Source organism: Podarcis liolepis (genome assembly GCF_965112155.1).
Source record: "Podarcis liolepis genome assembly, chromosome: 1".
Classification (NCBI taxonomy): domain Eukaryota; kingdom Metazoa; phylum Chordata; class Lepidosauria; order Squamata; family Lacertidae; genus Podarcis; species Podarcis liolepis.
The window spans coordinates 11299666-11312342 of record NC_139554.1 but is presented as its reverse complement, the minus strand read 5'-3'; the positions used below and the strand labels follow the sequence as shown (position 1 = coordinate 11312342).

The following is a 12677-nucleotide window of genomic DNA, read 5'->3' as shown; positions in this document are numbered from 1 at the left end:
AATACTAGCGCAAATGCAGCCCAATCACAACATCTGCTTTGTGTCTTGCTGAACATACATATGTGTGTGACACAGTTGTAAGATACCTAGGTAGGAGGCCAGCAGCTGAGAAGGAGCACTTGACTGAGACTCCATCTGCACTATAATTTAAATCACTCTCATCCCACATTAAACAGTCGTGGCTTCCCGCAAAGCATCCTGGGAACTGTAGTTTGTCGAAGGTGCTGAGAGGTCCAGTCGCGGACGACTCTGGGATTGCAGCGCTCATCTCGTTTTATTGGCCGAGGGAGCCAGCATACAGCTTCCGGGTCATGTGGCCAGCATCCCTAAGCCGCTTCTGGCGAACCACAGCAGCGCACGGAAACGCCGTTTACCTTCCCGCCTTCCCTATTTATCTACTTGCACTCTGACGTGCTTTTGAACTGCTAGGTTGGCAGGAGCAGGGACCGAGCAACGGGGGCTCACCCTGTCGCAGGGATTTGAACCGCCAACCTTCCGATCGGCAAGTCCTAGGCTCTGTGGTTTAACCCACAGCACCACCCGTGTCCCTTGCTGAGAGGTGTTAGGAGACCCCTATTCCCCTTTCAAACCTACAACTACAGGGGGGAAACACAGACCCACAACACTCAGTCCTTGGATGTGAAGCAAGCATAATAAGCTCTGGTAAACACTACCAATTCTCAGACGCATTGAACTACCTGCCCGCAGACTGTCTTGCCAGAGTGGTGCATGCTCTAGTTATCTCCCGCTTGGACTACTGCAATGCGCTCTACGTGGGGCTACCTTTGAAGGTGACCCAGAAAATACAACTAATCCAGAATGCGGCAGCTGGAGTGGTGACTGGGAGTGGCCGCCGGGACCATATAACACCATATAACCCAGAAGGCAGAGCTAGTCCCATAGATTTATTTCTTTTTACCAACTTTGAGTGAGCTCAGATATCCACTTACCAAGTGCTAGCTTTCTGCAATGTGCACGCAACAGCTTGGTGAATTGTTCACCCAAAATATCCTGCTAAGGAGCAGGAATTCCTCTGCCCAATGCTTTTTCTGCAGTTGATTGGAAATGCAGGGAAGCGAAGGAGTGGGACAATTCCCCTGACTAGTTTGAAGATTAAGACAGACAACCTGCCTAGTGAATAGCAACATCCCATCATTTGTTTATTGCAGTTGTATCCCACACTTCCTCCAAATTGTTCAGAGAAATACGGGATGCTGCCTTATACCGCGTTAGATTGCCCATATTAGTCAGTCCTTTCTATTCTGACTGGCAGTGGCTGCAGGGTCTTGGGCAGAGGGCACACTAAGAGATTCCAGGGACTGAGCCTGGGACATCCTACAAACAAAGCACATGCTCTTACCATTGAGCTATGGCTCCTTCCCAGCTATGGTACCTCCAATGATGTACATAGTTCTCTCTTAATTGCATTTCAGCTTCACAATGCCCCTGAGAGCTAGGCTGGGCTAAGAGAGGGTGACTGGCCCAATGTCACGCACTTCGGAAAGTGGTGTTATCTTAGCCAAGCGTTCTACACACTCTTGTCTTTGAAGCACCGAAGTGGCCTGCCCGGGGTGCAAGACTGGGCAGCGTGTATGGAAGTCCTGGGTTCCCCAGAAGACAAGACCCTCCTCTCAGCCTTGCTGATGTGGCCCAAAGGAAAGCAGAGCAATACGTTTGGCACCAGCTTGGCTGCAGCAGTTGCTGGAAGGAGGTGTACAAGGTGCCATTCAACCGCCTTAGGGACTGCACTCTGGGTTTGTGTAGGGCATACTCCTTAGCCTTTTATTCTCCTGAAAATGTCCTGCATGACAGCAGATACGGATTGCTCCTGGAGGTTTAGTCCCAAATACTTTCCCATGAATGACTATAGCCACAAGGCTGCGGAGGTTTAGGATCAGAGTTTTCACCAATCAGTAGCTACCCGAGTCTTCTTCTTTCCCCCACTTTTTGAAGATGGGGACAAAAATTGCCTGCTTCCAGTCCACAGGGACCTCACTTTTTCTCCAAGAATTCTCCAAGGTTACAGAGAGAGGCTCTGAGATTACATCTGCAAGCTCCTTTAGTACCCGTGGGTACAGCTTGTCAGGCCTGTTAGTTCAAGTTTGGGAGAGGCTGTGTGTACACTTAGATGCCTCCTCTGCTAAAGTGAATGGTGGGGCTCACTCACACAAGATTTACCTAAGTAGAAATTCTCGCTTAAGGACAAAAGAAGTGCTTTATTGAACCAGTTCAAGGTCCCCCTAATCTGACATACTATGCAGGAATCACAGCAACCAGCAGGCAGAAGAGGGTGGCCTACCAGTGGGGCCACTAGCAACCTTCCGCCTACTCTTGTTTAAAGTCACTATTCAAAAATTAATAGGCAAACCATATACTGATTAGGGAATGCTTTCTGCAGCACTAAATTCAGTTTTTTGGGTCATTTACATTTCTTCATCCCCGCTCCCCCCACACACAAAAAGTTAATTTAACCGGTTTGAGCTTTGGGGTATATTTTCCTCCTCTAATCCTCCCAAATTTATTCTTAGCGTTTTGTAGAACAGAAAAGCGGAAAGCGCCTGAAACGCACACAAATCCTTAATATGCCAGTTTGAAAATTAGGCCATTTCCATGCGCTGTGGAACAGTTTTTACGTCAACACTTTAATTTTAAACTAATTTTGGAATTTGGTGCCAGTTGTTTCCTCCATCAGTGGCAGGCAGAGAGAAGTCATTTGCCAACTGCCAAATTGCAGGAAAAGGATCTAAGAGGAAGTGATCCGAAATAAGCATGACTTATATCGGAGAGAAGATGTATAGGGAGTAATTGATGGCTCCTGGTCTTGCTTGCAAATAGCCACTCTTCAGACTGTCTGACAGGCATTCATTATGTGCAAAGATTTGCTGAGAACGCGCGGGGCATCCAAGCTCCCAGGTTTTATGTCCCCTCTAAACAAAACTGTTTTGTTATAAAATAAACATCCACTGTAATGCTCAAATTTGAGAAAGGAAAAACAGCTGTTCTGATGTACCACAGCAAACTCCGCTGCAATCATCGCCGAAACCAGCTGAACTGCCCTAACTGCTGAGCATGACCATCTGTTGTCCATTAAACAGCTTGCTCCAGAGGCAGAGAGAGAGAAAAAGGAGCTCCTGACTCTTGGCTCTTTGTCAGCCGGGGGGGGGGGAGGCACCCCCTTTCGGCTCAACTTTTCCAAAGAGTTTCTGAACAATATTCTCATATTTAATAAAAATGTCTGAAACGCCGTATTCCATAAACACAGATGCGACCACCCTTTGGCCCACGATCTTAAAACAGCAGGTCTGAATGGTTTTGATGTGGTTCCTTGCAAGTTTCGACTTTCTTCTTCTTCTTTTCCTTCCAGAGGAAGTCAAAGCCTGCAGGGTACAGGTAAAAAACAGGCTTCTGGATTTTTAAAGGAGGTAACGCTTTAGGCTATTAATTCTGTAAGCAGATCAGAGAGCGCCTTTATGGTTAAACAAGGGCAAGGAGCAACAAGCGCGCCCACCACCACCTTCCCTGCCCATTCTAATCTCTCCAGCGTAACTAGCACCTTCTGCGGCTTTCAACCAAGTCTCCAAGTCAATTACAGTCCTGAAACTTAAAAGCGCCTGTCATGCCCTTTGCAGCCGCCACCTCCCCCTCCCCCTGCCCAGGCCTTCTGAAGATAAGCACAAGGGCTGCAAAAGAAGGGGAGGGGTGCTCAGAACAGGAGCATATGCTTTGCTTATAAAAAGTGCTAGGTTCAATCCTTCCTATCTGTGGTTAGAATTTCAGATAGGAGGAGGGCAAGGAAAGACCTCCACCAAAGACCTTCGAGAGCTAGTAACAGTCAGGAATCAATAACATTGCCTTAGATTGATCAGTTGTGTAGTTCAGTGCAAGGGCAGTTTCACATACCTGTTGCTTTTGGATTGGGCTTTGTAAAACTATGTTTGGAACAACTACATTTCTACTTGTCTGTTGACCATTCAGATCTCCATCTAAAGCTCTGCTCAGAAGCCCTCCTTCTAGAGAAATTAGAAAACTAATAGGGAAAAGCAAGGGTTTCTAAGGAGCAGCACCAAAGCTCTGGAATGACCTCTGGGAGGGAGTACACCCTGAAAACCTGTTTTCTCTGGGAATTAGTTCTCTGGCTTTTTATCACCAGACTAGGACTTGATAACACTATTGATTCTGTGGTTTTATATTGTCTGCCCTTTAAAAAATGGATTTCTAGCAGTTTTACAGCTCTTAATCATATGCGGCATGGCTGGGCACCTGCCAAAGTTTTCCTTTCTGCAGAGGGCACATTGACACCGTAGGAAGATGCGGAGACACATCTAATTTCCCAACAGGAGAGCTGCTTGCCATACACCAGTCCTATAGGAAGCAACACTGGGAATGCCAGCTTGCATTGACGGTGTGGGGTACAAGACCATTCCAGAGGCCCTTGTGATGAGTCTCTAGGGCAATCATTCATTGCCCTGTAGGAACGTTGTCTGACCGCACACAAGAATGGCATCCTCCATAGCTAACCTTTCCTACTGTGAAATAGAAAATTGTCCCAGAGGCCTGTGCAGTAAATATCACAGTGGCCTCTAATGCGACCTCCCATTTTCTGATGGAAACGGCAGCAGAAGATGACCCTCTCTCACTCCTTTTAGGCCTCCTTCACCTGACAAGGCTAAACGCTCAGCTCCACCCTGCCCACCTGGAAATGAAAGCTCAACCCAGAGTCTTCAGGCAATCTCCTCATCTTCCTTGTTGGGTGCTGGCAGAGGAGACCAGCAAAGCAGGGGGCATGGGGAAGGTTGCAAAATCCAGCTCTTTCTTCTTGTGCAGAATCTGGGGTTACCTTGGCACAAAACGTATTTGCAAAGAGCACAAGAGTTCCTGATGCAAGCCTCATAAGCATGTGACCAGCTGCAAAAGATTTAAAGAGAGATGTGCTGGGGCAGACACAGACCACAGGCAAGGCGCAGCCAAAGTTAAGCCCATTTAAGCCCCACTGATTCCGGAGGAGTGTGTGTGCTTAAAACTCTCCCACTGAAAGCTTAAGAGGGCTGGACTGAGCCCTACATCTTAAGTATTGCATACTGCTACTTGCAGTGGAAGAAGTCGTGACTTTTTGTCTTTAGCTTTAAAAGAATGCATTGATTTGAGATTATAATTTGAAAGAGGCGCTGATGACATCACAGCCTTAAGGATGTTTCTTATTTCTCTGACAGAAGGACAAAACTATGTCCAAATAAGAGGATTTCCTTAGAGCCAGCCACTAAGTGGATTGCAGGGAATCCTCTGAAGCCTGTACAGTTAAGAACACTTCAATTTTACTGAACCAGGCTATTAAATAAGTACTATGCTATAAAACAAAAACGATTTGTGCTGTATGGTTCCATGGTGGTTAATTTTTTAAAACGCTTTAGCATAGATGTCAAGAACTTCAATGCAACAATAATTATTGGGTTTGCAAATGAAACAGAAATGTTGTAGATTTCCACTGCATGATCCAAACTATGGATTTTAACCTTGGAAAATCAATTGGGCTATTCATAAATAAGCACTTTCATGCCAAGGCAGAAACCAAACATGAGATCTAAGCCACAAACACTAACGTAAACCAAATGCACGATGAACAGCTATTTGCCTCACCACCCTTGTCCATTCTCAAACCACTATCAGTCTATAAAATCAGCTGCCAACATTCTGTTGCACTTTAAGAAACAGAATGGATTCTTCATATGCAGGTGAGGTATTCCTGAAGGTTCCCAAGGTGGGGGCAGCCGTCTTCATTGTTCGCAAACTGGGTGCCATTTTGAATCGAGGTGGCAGACCAAAATGTGACTTGGGAGTGACTTCACCTATTTTGGTCCAAACTCACTTAAAGATAACAATACTTCTTGGTTTCCTAAACGTACCAGGCAGCACTGGGCACTCCCCACTAATCAGTCTGTAAAATGAGCCACTACCCTTCTCTTGCTATTCAAGAAATAGCATGGATTCCTCATATGCAGAGGATGGGATGGCGATCTGCATGACCCTCAGTGACAGGAAGGAGGGGTCACCAGAGGCAGAAAATGAATTTAACATCAACCCCAATGGTATCTGTGGAGCAAACACCTTATTTTCTACCCTACCAGTGAAATAATAAGAATGTTCTTTTCTTGTACTCTGCCCATCTGACTGGGTTGCCCCAACTACTTTGGGCAGCTTCCAACAAAGTATAAAGGAACACACGGAAACATCAAACATTTAAAGCTTTCCATACATCCATATGCAGTGGGGGAAATGTCTGCACCTGGAAACTCTGTTGTACCAACAGCAATATCCCTAGCACTGGGCAGATGATGAAACTAGACATTAAACATAGTTCTAGATCAATGTTTCCCAAATTTGGGTTTCCAGCTGTTTTTGTAGTCCAAAAACAGCTGGAGACTCAACTTTGGGAAGCACTGTTCTAGACATACATAATAGGGGCAAATATGTCTTCCATTATGTCTCTTTCTCTCTTTCTCTGTGTGTATGTGTGTGGAGCCACAAGTGGTTATTATTTGGAGTAGAGAAGGAGTGACGCTCCCCTCCCTCCTTGTTTTTTAAATTTTGATTGCTCCCACAAGTGATTATTTCCCCAACAGTTGCACATATCTACCTGAAGGTTCTGCCTACCAGGGATCTATAATTGAAACCCTTTGCCCACAGGCATAATGATAGGATAGGATCTAGCACCAATCTTTGAGCTGCCTCTCTTTATCACACTCCAGCCCAGTCTTCCTAAACCAGGTGCCCTCCAGATGTTTGGACTACAAGTCCATTGTCAGGCTGGCTAGAACTGATGGGAGTTGCAGTCTAAGATGGTAGGAGGGTACTTGGGTGGGGAAAGCTGCTCTAGCAAAAGTGGGGCACCATCACACCAGCGAATCACATTTCCTGATGGGAGACCTTTCTAGGTATGCAGGTCCCACAGGATGAATAACATGGAGCATGTGAGGTGACAGCTGTCCTGATAAAAGCATCACTCCAAATGTTGAAAGCAAGGTTTCAAGTTACACAGAACTATTTTTCCGGCTTGGCTGAAAACGGGTAGGGATGATGGGAGGAATTAAAGAGATGATGAGACATGCCCAGGCTCTCTCTCTCTCTCCCACTCCACCATGTGGGGTTTAAAACAAAGGAGGAGGGTTTAAAAACATGAATTGTGTTAACTGGATTACAAACCGTCTGACCTTGCCAAAGGGATTAGGTTACACAGCACACCCTGAGGAAGAAGGCAGCGAAAATGTCAACGAGATGCACAGAAGGAGATTGCTAGCAAGGAAGTGCGAAGGAATTAGATTTCGAGGCATTTCCCCAACTCCAGTCCTATTCTGGTCTCTCAAGAATCCCCGTCAGTTTCTTTCCGCTGCCAGATTTTGCCGTCAAGGCTTCCCACAGAAGCCAGGGAGAAAGGAGAAATGGCTGATTCAGCATTTGACACCTCCCAGGGTGGCTTCTGCAGTCAACGTGGCTTTTAGGCTTGGTCATGCTGCGGTACAAAAAAGGGCCTGCGACCCATAATGGTGGTATGGGGGCCTTCACTTGGCTGGGCTTTCAAGCAAGCATATGAGCTCACTTATGGCCACACCATCTCTTCCAGATGTTGTGGACGGCGCTTTCATTTGTAGGTTTGTGCTCCTGCAATTCCAGGCTCTAATTGTGGAGCTGGAAATCAAACTACCCAAAAGAAAAATTTATACAACAAAATGTTTTCTGCTTACCGTGTTTTTTAAAAAAGAAAATAAATGCCAGTTCTGTGAAGTATCTTACATATAACAGAGCCCAACCTCTGTTGTTAAAATCAAACATGTATTTTAAGTCCATGGTAGCTTCCTTTCTGGGGCTAACAACACCTTAGGGAGCAATTTTGTTGTTGCAGAGGCTTGGGGGAAAGAGTTAAACCCCAAGGTCCCAGTTAAGGACCCCCGCCCCACGGCTGCTGTTTAAAGGAAAAAAACAAACGTGACAAATGCCATTATGAATTAAACATCACATCTGTTCTGGCCTTTAACAATATAAGCCCCAAAGCTGCAACACTGGAACTTTTGCAAAGCTGTTCAAACTTACTTGCTGCTGCTGCTGCTGCTGCCACTGCCACCTGAATACCCCAGTGAAGCCCAAAGCATGTGTTTTATTTCTGTTTGATGTCCTGTTTTAAATTATGGCCTCAGCAGTAATGAGGCAATGCAAGACTTTTCCGTGGTACTTTGGACAGCTCCATGCAGGACTCAGGCTGAAGGTCTCATAAGAGTGGAGTTCATATGTTGTTTCAGCAGCAATAGTCCTCAGGCTGAGCCTTAAACAGGAGCTTCAGCTCCAGGTCAGTAGCTAGCTCTGCCTTCTGTGAGAGGAGCCCTTTCATTTTAAAGGGCCCAGCCTGCATTGTTGTCGTTTAGTCGTGTCTGATTCTTCATGACCCCATGGACCAGAGCACGCCAGCCTGATTTAGCATGCTTTCGAACTGCTATGTTGGCAGGAGCTGGGACAGAGCAATGGAAGCTCACCCCATTGCGGGGATGTGAACCACGACCTTCTCTGATCAACAAGCCCAAGAGGCTCAGTGGTTTTCAACCACTGCACCACCCGCATCCCAACTAGAGTATACTATGTTGTCTGCCCCTGCCTGATGTTTCAAGATACACTGAGGTTCATGTGTGACATCCATTTTCAAAACTCAGACGTGAGTCCATCTAGCCTAGTACTGTCTACTCCAGTCTTTTCTAACCTGGTCCTTCCAGATGCAGTAGACTACAACTCCCATCAGCCTCAGCCAGCATGGTCAACAAAATGGCCATGGTTTAATAAAAGCTTTATTGTCAATGTACAACCTGTGTACAATGAAATTAACCAAGCCTCCCACACACACACACACAAACAATCTCATTGCACTCTGTGTGCTTGTCACACAACACACCAACCCCGAAAGTAAGTTGCACTAAATTATTTTCCGTTCAGCAGCCTAACAGCCCACGGATAGAAACTGTTTTTTAGCCTGTTGGTGCGACTGATTATACTTCTATATTTTCTGCCCAAGGGTAGAAGATTAAAGAGGTGCTGGCCGGGGTGTGAATCGTCCCTGAGAATTTTTCTCGCTCTCCTGAGGCAACGATCCCTTGCGATGTCATGTAGCGGGCTCAGGGGACAGACCATGGTATCATGTGCTGTGTTCACCACCCTATGTAAAAGACTTTCTGTCTGTGGCTGTCAAGCCAACGTACCACACTGTGATAACAATATGAGAGGACACTTTCTATTGTGGACCGGTAGAACGAGGTCATCAATTGTTGTTTAACATTGTTCTTTCGCAAGACCCTGAGAAAATGGAGTCTCTGTTGGGCCTTCCCAACCACCTGAGTTATATTGTTTTTCCAAGTGAGCTCTTCACTAAGGTAAGGTTTATGGGGATTGTAGTCCAATCAGAAGAACGCCAGGTTATAAGATGCTGCTTTATTCTAACTATCAGCAGGTCTCCAAGGCCACAAGCAGAGTTCTTTCTGCTACCTGAGATCCTTTTAACCGAATATACCAGGGAATGAGCCATATGCTTTTTGTGGGCAAAGCATGTCTGTGACAGAACAGGGTGTGTTTGCTGCAAAAAAATACCAGTGAAACACTAGCCATCCGCTGGCACACTAGCCATCCGATGGCACAATAGCCATCCGCTTGACATTGGATATCCAGAATGAGCAAGCTCAGTTTAAAATATTGCATCACTTCTGAAAGATGCTCAGGCTTGGGTTCAAGCTGGCCTCAGTAGGAAGATAATGCCATACATGCAAATGCCAGTACATTGACAACATTTGTTATGCATTTAGGCTATTTTTAGCTCACTTTTCAAATCGTATTAATTCCAAAAGTGGGGCACAATGAACAATGCAAATAAAATCATAAATGCAACAAGGAAATAGCAGAGGAATAAGATAAAAATCAAGAATCAACATTAAAAGCAGTATTGTAGATAGAAGAGAGGAGATTATCTCTTATCAGTCTAGGCTTTTAAGGCTAGAGAAAGCATGCTGGCTTCTTAAAACTGTCCATTTACACAGGGCTGGACAGAAGCTGGCTCTACATGCAGCAAGTCAAACAGAAGCTGCTTAGCCTACCTGCCATTTATTAACACACCTGTTTCATAGTCCCAAGGAGTTTGTAAAGCTAATGAAACCTTTAACATTATAGAGCAAGACATGACCTGTGGCTAATTTCGTTTTTACTCTATTTAAGATCTTTCTTGCCAGAAATCATAATTATATCCTCAGATCAGGCTTTCTGCACTAGGCCAGGGGAAGGCAAACTAAGGCCCGGGGGCCGGATGTGGCCCAATTGCCTTCTCAATGCGGCCCGTGGATGGTCCAGGAATCAGAGTGTTTTTACATGAGTAGAATGTGTGCTTTTATTTAAAATGCATCTCTGGGTTATTTGTGGGGCATAGCAATTCGTTCATTCCCCCCCCCCCAATATAGCCCAGGCCCCCACAAGGTCTGAGGGACGGTGGACCGGCCCACAGCTGAAAAAGGTTGCTGACCACTAGGCATCTCTTTAGCACCACTTTTAAAAGGCAAGCTAAAGGTCAAAAAAACCCTATGACTCACCAAATGCAAAAAGAGAAAATGAGATTCAGCCCAGCTATTATATCTTCTGTCATGTACCCATTTTATCTTGAAATATATGTGTGTGTGTGTGTGTGCGCGCGCGCGTGTGTTGTGTGTCTGCATGAGTATGAGAGAACTAGAAAGTCCCCACCACCACACACACATGCAATTATTAAAATAAAGACTATCCCCATGGGCACACTACGGGCAACCTAAGCAGCAAATTGGTACAATTCTACCATGGAAACAAATCAGAAAGATTTAACTACACAAACCACTGTAGATACTTTCATGTCTTCTAACTTGCTGTGTACTTCTTACTTTGCTTTTCTCTTGAATCAATCAATCAATCAATCAATCATTAGCATTTGTAGCCAGATCCCCATTTGAACCTGCCTACACCCTGCACCTACCAATTGCTCTCCAGGTTCCAGGTGCACGTTTGCAAAAGTGAACGTGCTCTTTCTTGAACCCTCGGGGGAGGGGGAGAGAAGCATGGGGAGAGTTGTAGTAGACAAGTGCTATAGACAAGACATAAGAAAAGCCTGCTGGATAACGCCAACATCTTTATTGAGCTGTCCTGGTCAGTCACCACCAGTTCAGACCCCATCAGCATATATGTGAAATTAAGATTACTTTTGCCCTAACAGGCATCACTCGACACTTGCTTCCATTCAACGGTGTTTGCCATTTTACCACCCATTCACTCCGTTTGGAGAGGTCCTCTGGGGCATTTTTTAAAGGTGGCAACCATTTCTCCCCACAAAAAGCTCCGAAACGATGCTGTACTGAGAAAAGCAAAGGATGGCCATTGATGTTGACTCTGCTGCCGCCGCTATCACCGATAGCAACAAAAATGTTTAGAAGGAAGGAAGGAAGGAGCATCAAAAAAATGTGAGGGTCATAATGAAACAAACAAAACACAGAACAAAATAGGCTTCCGGCAACAAATGCAAATACAGTGGTACCTCGGGTTAAGTACTTAATTTGTTCCAGAGGTCTGTACTTAGCCTGAAACTGTTTTTAACCTGAAGCACCACTTTAGCTAATGGGGCCTCCTGCTGCTGCCGCGCCGCCGGAGCACAATTTCCGTTCTCATCCTGAAGCAAAGTTCTTAACCTGAAGCACTATTTCTGGGTTAGCGGAGTCTGTAACCTGAAGCATATGTAACCTGAAGCGTATGTAACACGAGGTACCACTGTAGAATCTCAAACTAGAAAAAACTTTATTGCCTTTCCATATATTTTGGACACATAACTCCCTGGGAGAAGCAGAGGGATGCTAAAGGACAGGGAATGGGCTGTGTGGCAGAAGGTAGACAGGTAGGGGTGTGAAAAGGAGACAAAGAGGACTTCCTGTTCCTTACAGGGGTCCCCCACATGTCAAAGCCTGCTCAGTGGCTCAACTGTGCAAGACAGACAGAAATAAAAGTGGTACAGAAGGAGCATTTCCAATTATTTTCCTAAGAACAACTGAGGCCTCAGTAGTAAAACAAGGACATGCTGTACTTGTTTTTAAAAGCTTCGAAATGCTATATATCCATGACTTCCCAGGTTGCTAGATAGCTTATTGGAAGGAAATATTTCCTTCCAGCGTAAACACTAAGCCTTTGTAACATGCAGACCCCCAGCATACGAGCGCCAGTGTGTTCAGGCGGGCCAAGCGAGGTGGGCCTCAAAAGTCGCTGGAAAGGATAGACTAACCAAAAGCTGTCACAAAAAACCGAGTCCGACAGTGATGCATTTAGGCACAGACGAAATAAAGCAGGACCGAGTCAACTGACCTCTGCTGGCAAAGAGAGCCGGGAAATTAATGACTCGGAGGAGAAGTTGGCCTTTGTTCCAAAAAGGCTTTATAAGTCAATGCACAAGCATCTTACAAGCAAACCAAAACTTGACAGGTAGCCAGGATAGCCGGGCCAGGCTTGGGCAGGAAGGGAGAGGGAGAGGGAAGGCAGCTGAGCCAAAAATAAAACAGCCTGCGCTTGCCAAACTCATAAAAGCATTACAAGGATCTGTTTGTGAGGCCACAAAAACACAGCTCAGAATCTCTGCACAAGGAAAGGTTTAATTC

At 45.6% G+C, this 12677-nt stretch overlaps 1 protein-coding gene across 2 annotated transcripts in view; it reads right to left on the bottom strand.

Moving 5' to 3' along the window:
- Positions 1–12677, bottom strand: part of BRF1 (BRF1 general transcription factor IIIB subunit) — a 199194-nt gene that overhangs the window by 61641 nt on the left and 124876 nt on the right. The gene's annotated exons all lie outside the window — the stretch shown is intronic.